The 13329-nt window shown below is 47.0% G+C and overlaps 1 protein-coding gene and 1 long non-coding RNA gene across 6 annotated transcripts in view; both read right to left on the reverse strand.

The window, feature by feature from the left end:
* Nucleotides 1-13329, reverse strand: part of AUTS2 (activator of transcription and developmental regulator AUTS2) — a 1216826-nt gene that overhangs the window by 187887 nt on the left and 1015610 nt on the right. The window lies entirely within an intron of this gene.
* Nucleotides 45-13329, reverse strand: part of LOC116534490 — a 21748-nt gene continuing 8463 nt past the window's right edge. The window contains exon 3 of the long non-coding RNA XR_004261754.1: nt 45-1848. This is a non-coding gene — a long non-coding RNA (uncharacterized LOC116534490). The remainder of the gene's footprint in view (nt 1849-13329) is intronic.

Here is a 13329-nt window from a genome sequence, read left to right on the forward strand (position 1 = left end):
TGTATTTTTAGTAGAAATGGGGTTTCATCATATTGGCCAGGCTGGTCTTGAACTCCTGACCTTGTGATCTGCCCACCTCGGCCTCCCAAAGTGCTGGGATTACGAGCGTGAGTGACTTGGCATTTCTAAGCACTGGAGTAGGTGGGCACAGCACAGAGGCCAGGGCACCAGACGCCAGCGATGGGGCATATTCTAGACTGAAGCACTTTCCCTGGTGTGTTAATCTGGCCAACAGGCCTCTTCAAAGGCGTGGCTCTACCCAGAGTTCAGTCAATCAGCACATCAACCAAAGGTGACAGGGTCCCTGGCACACTGACACTGGGAATGTGGGTGAAGACATTTTTCTGGGGAAACTCTTCCCCAAAAGAATCCTGAGAAACTTGCAGATCACCTCTCTCCTGCTTAGGATAAAAAAGAAAAAAGAAAAAAAAAAAAAAAAGAAAAGAAAGAAAGAAAAATGGGGTAATGAGACAAAATGCCAGTTTTGCTCATCCTGCCACCTTCACTCTGTGTCTATGACTCTAAAGTGTGTTTACATCCAAAATGAACAAAAAAGAGGAGTGTGCAGAAATTTTCTACGTAGATACAACTAGCTTTAAAGACAAAAGTACCTAAAATCCTGATTTACAAAAGAAATGAATGACTAGGGAGAGAACAACTTGTTTCACAACACAGTTCTCTGCTTTATCAGAGGACTTCCTTTTTCTGAGCGCATACCACTTGTGAATTTAAAATAGGACTCAGAGGACATCAACCTGGCACATGACTTTTCAGGGCACGTTCTTACCCAAGACAGGGTATGTGCTAGAGAACTCAGCTGTGGACAGACGAAAGAAAGTAATTATCCAGTGTGTACAGGGCTACTTGGTACACAAACGTCCTGACCCACCTTTTGAATTCTGTATTGCCACAGTTTTATGTTGATTGTGTTCAAGAAAGTGATCCAAATACTCGAATTACTACCCAGGCTGTTACGGAGGGCTCCTGGAAGAAACTGAGAATTTAAGTACATTCAAGAGCTTTCCTAATACTTCGGCCTCTCTGCATACTTTTGAAACATTTTTCTTCAGTGAGACTCAGGGTGACCTCATAGCATTTGGAATATGTTACTACAATGAAACATAGCTGCAACACCAAACAAACATGAATGCAAGGCATCGGGAGACCTGGAGCCTCCGGGGAGAGGATCCCCTTAGAGACTAAGAATCAAAACATCCCATCATTAATCCTTAGCAACCTGTAAAGTAAAACTGCAGGATGAAGACACTGGGTCAGGTGTCAGTGGACCAGAGGTCAGGTCCCGGTCATGCTACAGTTCAACCCATGACATTAGCCAAGTCACTTCTTGGAGCTTTGGTTTCCTCTGCTGCAGGGATGAGAGAGCACTTTGTAAGCTAGATGGCATGACACAAGTGTAAGGTAGCTGTCTTGTTATCACAGGCACAGAGGCCCTAGCTAGGTGAGAAGAAGGCAAAGGTTTTACTGCTTTGAAATTCTGTTGTGCCAATATGTCATTTTCAAGGTGTGTTGCAACCATAAAGGGCAGCTGCCTGGGAGCCCTGAGGATGTGCCCCATAGTCTCAGGTATCTTGAGAGAGGCACCTGCCCTGGGGGGTTGGGAGGGACCGTGGCACTGCCGCCATGAGATCTCTTAATAGGGAATCGGAGGCTATTTAAGGACACTTACCAACCATTCTCAACTGTAATGTAGGGTAAATCAAGCACTTGTTTATCGAGTATTATAACCAGTCTTTTCAACCACTCTGAGAAATGGCAGAGGCAGGTCATTTCTGCCCAGATGAAGAAACAGGTAAACTGCTTCACCTTGCTGAGGTTGGTGAAGGGCATCTCAGGCTCCTGAGATGTCCTGACAGGTGTGTGTAACCCATGAAAGAGTGCCGGAAGTTCCATCCACAACTTCCTGTCCCCGCTTCTCTACTTCTTCCTCTTTTTCTCAACATTCCCAGCCCTCTCCAGCAGTCTGCAGCTGCTGCAGCCCTGACACATATCACTCTATCCTAGCAAGTCACACTGTGTCCTTCTGTAACACAAATTGGAACGGAATGTGAATCTCTTAATGCTGGCCCTTGACAGTGGGCTCTCCTGTCCTCTTTTATCCTTTTTAGACAGTTTCACATCTGATTAGAACTTCTCAGTGGGTAAAGGCCATGTTCTAGGCTTTGCTTCATAAATCCTAAAACACCTGCATGGGACTGGACACAAAGATGACATCCTGCGGAATTCCTTAAGGAGCAAAAAAGGCTGCTCTAAGAAGGATCTAAATAGGTATTTCTCCAGAGCAGATGTACAAGTAACCAGTGAAAATATGAAAAACATGCTCAACAACATTAGTCATTAGGGAAATGCAAACTAAAACTACACGGAGATACCATTTCGCATCCACTAGAATGGCTATCATAAAAAAGACAGGTATTAATAAGCGTTGGAGAGAACATGGAGAAACTGTAACTCTCATATATTGCTTGAAGAATGTAAAATGGTGCAGTCACTTTGGAAAACGGTCTGGGAGTTCCTCAAAAAGCGAAACATAGAGTTAACATACAACTCAGCAACTCCTAGGTATTGGCCCAAGAGAACTGCAGAACTACGTTCACACAGAAACTTGTACACGGGTGTTCACGGCAGCATTATTCACAATAACCCAAAAGTAGAAACAACCCATGTCCATCAGCTGATGAATAAAGAAACAAAATGTGGTATAATCTAAACAATGGACTATGACTTGTCCCTTTAAGGAAATGAAGTAGTGACACATGTTACAGCTTGGCTATTAAAACGTTAAGAAACAAGACACAAAAGCCACATACTACATTACTCCACTTAAATGAGGTATCAAGAATAGGCAAATTCACAGAGACAGAAAGCAGATTAGTGGTTGCCAGACTTTGGGAGCGGTGTAGAGAGTGACTGCTAATGGGTGTGGGATCTCTTTTGGGGAAAATGAACACGTTCTGGAATTAACGGTGAGGGTTGTAAATATACTAAACAGAATATATATATATTCTTATACTATATTGCGCTGGGCACGGTGGCTCACGCCTGTAATCCCAGCACTCTGGGAGGCTGAGGCAGGTGGATCACTTGAGGTAGGGAGTTTGAGACCAGCCTGGCCAACATGGGGAAACTCCATCTCTACTAAAAATACAAAAATTAGCCAGGAGTGGTGGTGGGTGCCTGCAGTTCCAGCTACTTGGGAGGCTGAGGCGAGAGAATCTCTTGAACCCAGGAGGTGGAGACTTTAGTGAGCCAAGGTTACACTACTGCACTCCAGCCTGGATGACAGAGCAAGGCTTCAACTCAAAAGAAAAAAAAAAAATTACTTAACTGTACACTTTAAAATGGTGAATTTTATTATTAAGATGGACTGTGAATCATATTTCAATAATAGTTATTAAAAAACAAAACAGAAAAAGGCTGGCTTGGAGCAGTGGTTCTCAAACTCGAGACGTGGCACACACTTGGAGAACGTGGCAAAACACAGGCTGCCGGGCCCCACCCCAGTTTCTGATTCAGGAGCTGTGGGTGGGGCTCAGGAATGTACATCTCTAACCAGTCCCGGGGTGCTGAAGGCTCTGTTGGCATGGAGCCACATTTTGAGAACCAGTGACCTAGCATAGAGCTTCTCCCAACTTCAGTGCCTGTGGTGGACACTGTGATGAGCTACCCACATCCCTGTCTAATGACAGTCTTGCAGCCGGCTGCTGGGAGTGCTGTCTATAGAGTTGAAAGGCCTGGCCATCCCTGCCACAGACAACTAAGAAGGCCAGCCTAGCTCTGCAGCTTCCCGTGTCATTAGCGACGACTGTCACTGGGCCTGTATTGCTGCTTGACTTCTTTCTCTACCTACCTATTCCTGTTCCTTCCTCCTCCGTCCCATAGGTATTAATCCAAAGGGCATGCCTTAATAAATATGCCACTGGCTAAACTCCATCTCAGAGCTGGTATCGTGGGAGAACCCCACCTGTCATAATGCATCTGAGAAATCTGGGGAACTTGTTAAAATGCAGATTCTTATTCTATAAATCAGGGGAGGGATCTGGAACCCAGGTTCAGCATTTCTAACAAGCTCCTTGGTGATGCCAACGCTGCTGACCCATGGTCCACACTTTGAGTGGTGAGGGTCTGGAGGACCTCAAAGTACTCCTCCAGCTTCACAAGGGGGAGAGTCTATGAGCCATCAGGTTGAGTGTAAAGGGAGAAAGATAACACATTTACTAGGCCATTAAAAGGTACTGAGATTACCCTGTCCTTGAGATCCAGGCCATGGAACTGGGTCGCAGGTGAGTGTGCTCAACATAGGCCTTTCAGGTGCCCCCTCGCTAATCCCCTGGGACAGAAGCCAAGATCAGCTTGAGTTTCTTTTTTATATGCTCTGTTGTTACAGTATGGCTTCAGGGAGTTATTTGGGCAGAAGTGAGTAATCTGCATTGTGAAACCAGCAGACAAGTGGCGACTGATACCCACTACACAGCCTGTTCAGGGAACTGAAGACTGGGTGGGAAGAAAGATGGAAAGGAAAGTAGAGGCAGGGTGGTGGCTGCCATCTTTTCCAGCATGCTTGCCCTCAGACAAACCTGGCATTCTAAGGGTGGTCAAGCCAGGTCAGGTCTTGTTTCCAAGTGGGATCATTTGACAAAGAGTTTGGAAACCTGTTTTCGACCTAAACCTGTTCCTAATTTTCTGGGAGTCCCATACCTTGCAACTCAGTTTTTCTATCTGTTCAGGCTGATTTTAGATAAATACATAGGTCACAGACTCACATTCTCAGCAGGTTACAAAAAGAAAAAAAAAAGGGAATACGGAACCAAATCTTAAAGATGTTATCACAGAAGGAAACTTTCACACCATCCCACCAAACACGCACTTGCCAGAAAAAGAATCTTGGGGTAGGCTGAGCCTTAGGCAACATTTCTGAGAGGACAGCAATCCTTGACCCCTACTCCCTCTTTTTTTAAACCTCATCTAGCTATTATAACAGTTGGCAAGTGTAGGAAGAATGGTGAATGCTTAGAGAAAAAGCAGCAATATGAAGTTGTGATCTTTAATAAACTCTTAGGAAAAGTCATGAAACTTGGCAATCTGTCATTCTTGAATGTTACAAGGCTCAAATTTCTATCCATTTTGTGTGTTCAAGCTTCTGCCTGTCGTACAATTTCATGGAAAATAAAAGGAGTGAATGTCTGCTATGCCTTGGGCAGAATACAAACAAAAAAGGAGTGGGTGCTCAATCCAGTAAGCCTGCACTTGAAACCCTGGTTCTGGAAGGCCACAGTTTTCTACACTTTTGCTAGATTTTCATGGTAGCAATGACAAAACGGGGCTAGGGGAGACAGGAAAAACCAGGGTAGGTAAGCCCTTAAAATTCTGGACAGTGACACTGGCCCACCAAGTCACTTCCACACTCTGTACTTAGGGACCTGCAAAGCACCTGCAAGGGCTGAGACTGGGAGGCACACCTAGAGCAAACGTCTTTCCATACCTGCTTTTTTCTCATGAACCTGGTGGATTTATGAATAAGCTCTGCAAACTTAAAAACCCATGCAGTATTCAAGATGCAATGTCCCATCAATGCCACTCGCTGTCTCTTTTGGAGTGACATGCAACTGTAATGGTGGTCCCTGAGCTTACTTGCAATATGCAAGCTCTCTGAAAAGGCAGTCCCTGATCATCCTGTTGAAAATCTAGACCTCGTGTAAGCAAGAAAAAGAAGTCAAGGTACAGAGTGGCATAAATATTGTTACTTGAAGTGCTAATTATCTACCAATGTACTCAAAACCTAGCGACTTTCAAACCTGCTGGAGCTTCTTATGGAAATAAACACACGCATCCCAACATAGGGTTAAAAGGATTCCCAGAAATCTACACCAAAAACACAAGTGAATTATCCTCCGAGCAGGGATTTCTCTCCAATTTCACTGCTTCCCACAAGGGGAACAATTTCTTGAGAACATAATAGTGAAGGAAACAATAAACCACCAAAGAGGAAAATAACATCTTTATAATTACAGATTAGTTCCCAAACAAATTGCACACCTACACACTCACTCTGCTTTAAAGCTGAATAACCTCGGTGAAGCTTGTCTATCCCCTTCAGCTATCAACATTTACAGCTTCACAGCTCAATCGCAAGATTTTCGATACAGAAACCCAGACTGCAAAAGCACTCTCAAATGATCCACTCATTTCATTCCTGAAGAACGTGGAAAACACGGCGACAGAAAGCACAAATCGGGCTTAATACCCCGGCAGGGGAGAGGGAGCTGTGCTGTTTCTAAAACAGTTTCATTGCGCCAGTTTCAGAGATTATCTCATAATTTCTAACCCATTCAGATTTTTATCAGTCAGGACTTAGCAGCTGAAAGTCTTGCTTGGCCCAAGCTGGTTCATCTCCTTATCAGGAATTCATCTAAGTTTGCATTGCTTGAACAAGGCTCCCACATTCATTTCAACTCATTGGTTACTTATCCATTAAATGGGTTTCTTAACCATCACACTGGTTATTTAATTCCTACCCCATGGCTCCCCCAAGAAATAAAAAGTGCACTATAATTATATAAACTCTTAATTAAACTGAAGAATTCAGTGTTGCCATTACCAGTCAGTAATTCCACTCAATTAGGACAATAGACTTCCATTTATTACTGAACTCCTAATTGCTACTCATTTTCCTGGTTAGTAATTGCCAGTCCTATCAGACAATGTGCTTAAAGAAAATTCTGCCATGAAATGATATTTCTCTCCACCACGGGAAAGGTGGAATCAGAGTCCTTACGTGGTCAGGAGTTGGGTCCTCTTCTCTAGCCCCGTGCGTCTCCAGGCTCGGGGGTTTTGAAGGCTGGCGTGCCCCACAGGGTTGGTTGCCGGTGCTGCGATCCACGGGAGACTTACCCACAAAGGAAAGGAGTATCCAGGTAGCCAGAGAATCCCAAAGCCAAACCTAGCCGAAGAGGATGCAAAAACAAAACCACCAGAAGCGGTCTCCGCATTTCCAGAAGACTAAGTTCAAAGTCTCCAGGCAGAGTGCATTTCAGGTCTTGAGGTGTACGTCCACGGCAGGGGGCAGGTTCGGAATCTGCTGCTTCTCAGCCTCAGGAGACTCAGGACGAAAGGCCGGGGATGGCAGCCGCGCGGAACCCCGGCTGGGGCCAACCGGCCTCTGCCTCTGCCTCCCCGGGTCTGGCTTCTGAGGTGTGTTCGCAGGCACAGGCAGGCGCCGGGAAAACTTGCCGGCCCGCCGCCCGCTGCCTCCGGACGCCCCCGCGGCCCCGCACGGGGGCTGGAACGAGTCCTGGCAGGCGGCTCCGCGGGAGCTCCCGGGCGGCGACCAGACGCGAGCGATCTACCCGCGGCTCGCGGTTGCCTCGGCCCCGGAGCTGCGCGCCGCCCGCCCCAGCCCCGCCCCAGCCCGCGGAGCACCCTGGCCCGCCTCACTCTTCATGACAGTCTCCTAATTAGCCCGGAAGACTGCAACCCGCCGGCTAGCAAAGACGCTCGCGGTGGGGAAATTTGACAATTTATTCCCGGGCCCGGGGGAGGTCACCCGCAGTGCACCAGCGGATTGGCTGCGGCGCGGGTTGCGGCGGCAGAGCGCGCAGGCTGAGCGCGCGCGGCTTCTGATCCGCTCTGCCATCCCGGCCACGCAGGGGCCAGGGAGGGCCGCCCCGAAGCAGCCAGTGGCTCAGTACCGCGTGAAAGGGACGGTGTCTGTGCCGGAACCACAAAACTGCCCCACCCCTCCAGATTGGGCGGTTTGGATGAAATGCTCTTTGCTGTTTGGGTTTTTAGACGTCACACTCTCTGTGTCTTCCAGTTGACAATGGGCTCAAGCCATTTACAGCCGGAAGATGTTCTGAATGAAGTATCTACTCCAGGTTACAGAGGAGGGAACTGAAGCAGAAAGGATGAAGGAGCTGTAAAGGTGCGTGGGTGGAAAAGCTAGGCCTGGGCGTCAGGTGTCCTCACTCCTAGTCTTTCTAAAAAGACCAGCGCTGCCCTTCGGGCTGCCTTCCTTACAGAGAGCTCCACCCTCAGGGGCATTCGCAGGAAAGCACAGCAGTGCACCAAGAACTCTGCAACACTGGCGTCTAGTCCACAGCCCGAGAGACAGTCACTCCGAGAGCACTGTCTCCATCGTGTACATTAAGACACTTACACATTAACTTTCGGAACCATGCCCTCGCCCCGAGCTAATAAGTGACGGATTGGGCATGCAAACTCAAGCTTTCACAGTAATTCTTGAATTTCAGCCCCCACACCTCAATGCTCCTTACCTAAGGAAGTGCATGGAAGAGGAATTCCTGGAGAGGCTGCCTAGAAACCAGTGGCTGAGGATGACACTCTTGCAAACAGCACCAAGCACCCTAACAGCGGCTGCTCCAATGCCAGTTTGGCACAGCCTGACCACAAAGCAGCTAGTAATTTTTTTTTTTCTTTGGAGACAGTTTCACTCTTGTTGCCCAGGCTGGAGTGTACGATCTCAGCTCACTGCAACCTTCGCCTCCCAGTTTCAAGCAATTCTGCCTCTGCCTCCCAAGTAGCTGTGATTACAGGCATGCACCACCATGCCTGGCTAATTTTGTATTTTTTGTAGAGATGGGATTTCACCATGTTGGTCAGGCTGGTCTTGAACTCCTGACCCCAGGTGATCTACCTGCGTTGGCCTTCCAAAGTGCTGGCATTACAGGCACCATGCCCAGCCTCAGCTAGTAATAATTCCTATTGCCCTCTCCACTTTAGTGGTTCTTTCCCTATCTGCTCCTCATCAAAGTGAGCACACTCACTCACCCCCATCTCCCACTCTCACTGAGTCTATTCATTTATATAGGTGGCCTTTGCAACCTCCACCTATACAAATGAAGGAAACTATCAAAGTTGGGGAGAGAGAAATCAAGCTTCAGAGAACTCTCTGCGCCAGGAGCTGCAAGCTGCTAAGCCTCTCCCTGGTCCTTGAATCCAGAGTCTAGAAGGCTTCCCATCCTAGTTGCCTTGTGTTTGGAATTTGAATATGCAGCACTCAGCATTTGAGGCATCCTGTCACTTTGCTGAGCGCGGAACTGGGTCGGCTCACCAATGCTATCAAATCACTGGTTCTCTCCAGCAGCAGCATCCAGAAACTTAGATGTGAGAAATGCAAATTCTTGGGCCCAACCCTGAGCTACTGTATCAGAAACTCTAGGCGTAGGGCCCAGCAATCTGTATTTTGAAAGCTCCGCCTCCCAACCCCAGGTGACTCTGGTGCACACTCAAGTTTGAGAACCACTGCTCTAAAAAGCTACTAGCCAAGGTCACCTGAAGGGGACAGAGCAAAGGTCAGGGTCAAAGTGGGCAAGTCACACCGTGTTTCAAAAAGTGCTGCCCCTCCCCTCAGCTGCAGTAAGAGCCCCTCTAGGGACGGTTGGGAAAGGAAATGACGTTTGCGGCACAGGATTCTTCTTCTCAATTTGAGGGTTACTGGCCTGACCCCATCCTCCTGTCATCTCAACACTCGTGGGATCAACACTGAGGGCTGCCTGGGCCGGACTCTGCAGCCCACATTATTTTGCCACGGACAGAATAATGTTCTGTGCTCTATGATGTTCTGCTGTGCTGGCGCTGCTGGCCTGGGACTGCAGCCTCCTGCTCAGCGTCCAGGGCTCCCCTGCCTCTCTAGAGAATTATTCTGGGGAGAGGGGAGCTGTTCAAGTGACTGGTCATGACTGGTGAGATCACAACAGCTTGAGGGGACCAAGTCTCTGTGTCTGCAGCCCAGACCCACCAAGGGGACTCAGCTTTCCTATCCCCTCGATGGGAACAATAGTTCCTCACTTTCCTGGTTGTTGTGGGGACTAAACAGCACTTGGTGTTTGCGGAAGAAAAATAAAATACTACTGACAATATATAGGGTTTGGTGACCCCTCATCATGTCCATTAATTGAGACGTGTGCAGTGAACGCACATTCCATCGCCACCCGACTAGAATCTGGCCTTGATGCAAATGGCAGTGTCCCTTGGCCTTGGACATCACTGAAATGCAGGTCCTCAGGGTTGCTCTCCAAGGTGTATGTGACTAAGGGCCTAGGAGAGGGGAAATCAAAGTGGGAGTGGGGTGGGGAGGGGGATGCCCCAAATTCAGTCCCAGTCTTTATGTCACTGAGGCTGTGTGCAGAGCACGAAATCACAGCTCCTCGATTTTAAAATGCTGTGTTATCATTTATTAGAACACGGAATAAAAACAGGAATATTGTCAGCTTAAATTATTGAGTGCTTACTGCACAGCAGGAGGCGTTATTCTAAGTGCTTTATTTGTGTTAATTCCTCAAAACAGCCCCATGAGGTAGGTACTATTATTATCTCTATTTGCAGATAAAGTGGAACTATAGATGTCAAATAACTTGTCCAAAGTTAGGTCAGGCATGGTGGTTCATGCCTATAATCCCAGCACTTTGGGAGGCAGAGGCAGGAGAATCACTTGAGGCCAGGAGTTCAAGACCAGCCTGTGCTACTACATAGTGAAACATCATCTCTATAACAGCAACAAAAACATAGCCGAGCACGGTGGCATGTGCCTGCAGTCCTACCTACTGAGGAGACTGAGGTGAGAGGATCGCTTAAGTCCAGAAGTTTGAGGTTGCAGTGAGCCAAGATGGTGGCACTGCACTGCAGCCTGGGCGACAGAGCAAGACCACCTCTAAGAAAAAACGAAAACACCAAACCCAAAATTCCAAAGTTTGAAATCACTTTTGCCATGTTATATTTTAATTTATTTGGGTTCGACAAACATTAATGATACCCCTATTGTATACAAAGCACCCTGTGAGTCACCATGGGTAAGTTAGGGGTAGAATTCAGAGAAAAGAGGAAGAGGACAGCTACAACTTCAGTAAAAGACAGACAGGCAGTGGGCATGATGGCTCATGCCTTTAATCTCAGCACTTTGGGAGGACAGGATCACTTGAGGTCAGGGGTTCGAGACCAGCCTGGCCAACATGGTGTACCCTCATCTCTACTAAAAATACAAAAATTAGCTGGGTATGGTGGTACACACCTGTAATCCAGCTACTTGGGAGGCTGAGGCAGGAAAGCTGTTTGAACCCATGGTACAGGGGTTGCAGTGAGCCACAGTCATACCACTGCACTCCAGCCTATGTGACAGAGTGAGACTCCATTAAAAAAAGAAAAAAAATCAAAACCAAACCAAACAAAAAAACTAGTGTTACACAACTAGCCGGTGGCAGAGCTGAATTCAAACCCAGGTGGTTTGGCTCCAGAATCTAATTCCGTCCCTAAACTTAACACTGCACTGCTCATGACAAGAAGTTAAGAGAAGAAAGAAGATTCTGCCCTGTCTTTGGCATGGCATACTGAGAAGAGTGCAAACATCTAAAATATATATTGATGGCAAATGTGAATTTCTTTCCCAATATATTTTACAACGAGCATATATTGCATTTATAACAGCATAATTTTCTCATTTTATAGACTACCATTTCTATTGAGCATATATTGCATTTATAAACAGCAAAACTTTTTGTTACTGTTTTTATAGACTGTCATCTCTATTGAGGGCTCAGCCATGAGGCAATCTGTGAGCTTCCTCTGGGAAGCCTAGAGGTTTGCTTCTACATGTCTGGTGGCTACAGGGTTTGGAGAGCTGTGCCAACTTCAGTACCAGCCAAAATGAGGAATGGGGGATTATCTGCTCACAGTCAGATCAGGGTGAGAGCAAAGAGACCAGCAAACAGCCCTGACACATGCGGAGACTACAAAGTATGTCGCAGGTGGGCGGGGCATAAACAAAGGCACGGAGCATACTAAGAAGAGAGTGGGGCAGGTGCAGTGGTTCATGCCTGTAATCCTAGCACTTTGGGAGGCCAAGGCGGGAGGATTACTTGAGGTCAGGAGTTTGAGACCAGCCTGGCCAACATGGTGAAACCCTGTCTCTACTGAAAATATATAAATTAGCTGGGCATGGTGGTGGGCACCTGTAATCCCAGCTATTTGGGAGGCTGAGGCAGGAGAATCACTTGAAACTGGGAGGTGGAGGTTGCAGTAAGCCGAGATCACACCACTGCACTCCAGCCTGGGGGACAGAGTGGGACCCTGTATCAAAACAAATGAACAAAGAAGACTGGGTAAACCCGTTGCTAGGAACCAAAGCTTCCTGTCAAGGAGTAGCCTGGTGAGGTCTGGGAACTTTCTTTCAGCAAAGCAGGCAGCATGGCCTATGAACCAAAAGCTTTGAAACAGACACCCACAAATAGGCTCTGTCACACCAACAGCAGCACCTAATCTTTGCGTTTGCCTTGGGACCAATCTGGGGCGGGGGCAGGTGGGACGGGTATCAGCAGCCTCTCTTCCCGAGCCTTACTCAAGTCACACACCATTAGAAGCAGGCCAGGACTGGAACCAGCTTTTCTGTCTTAGTTCTAAGCGCTTTGCCACCCCACGTTGCCAATCTAGGTAAAACTGTAAATCTGAAAGATGAACCTTTAACTACAACTTCCTTTAACTCTGGAGAATGTTAAATAAAAGTAATGTAGTGGGCACTCTACTTATTAGAACTGTTATAAATATCGATACAATGAAATATTTGAATCTGATGCTCTGGAAGAACAGCTATAAGTAAATGAGGAAAACAACATGGAAAAGGCCATTACTTTGCTTATTGGGAGAGTTTTCCATTCACAGCTACATGTATGTTTGTTATAACTGGGAAATTGGATCTGTTTTGTTGACAACTCAGACTGTTTCTACATTCCTGCCACATCGCTGAGAGATTTCCGTGCTCAAGGAGATAATACTCTCGTGTTTAGTCACCGGGGTTTTCAGTGTATTTATGATTTAACAGAAGTTTCTTTTCGGTCATAAAATATAAAATTATGATGACCTGCTCAAAGGTCTGGAGGGACAAGCTTGGGAAAAGGAAATTACCTACTGGTCCAACAATGCTACCCTTCTCTTCACAACAGACCCTCAGAGCTGCTTCAACCACCACCCTGTATCCAAAGAGCTTCGAAAATAAAGTAACAGTATGCCCCAAAAGTTCTAACAATCTCTAGGGAGGCAGGGGGTGATAAGAACAAGGCACTTTGAGTCGGAAAGATCTGAGTTCTGAGGCCCACTCCGTCACTAGCCCGTGAACGGGGCAAACTGCTTCAACCTCTCTAAGCTTTCCGTTTCTTGAACAATTGAGAGCAACATTCTCTCCTTGCCGGTTGTCACCAAAAGCTGCAAAGAGCTGCCCTCTAGCCAGAGGTGGTTGCCAGTACTTCTTAGGGGGCCAGTGCTCCCTTATTAAAATAAGGGGACACACACACACACACACACACA

The sequence above is a fragment of the Sapajus apella genome, unplaced genomic scaffold (genome assembly GCF_009761245.1).
Source record: "Sapajus apella isolate SASKATOON/1434 unplaced genomic scaffold, GSC_monkey_1.0 scaffold88, whole genome shotgun sequence".
Taxonomy (NCBI): Eukaryota; Metazoa; Chordata; class Mammalia; order Primates; family Cebidae; genus Sapajus; species Sapajus apella.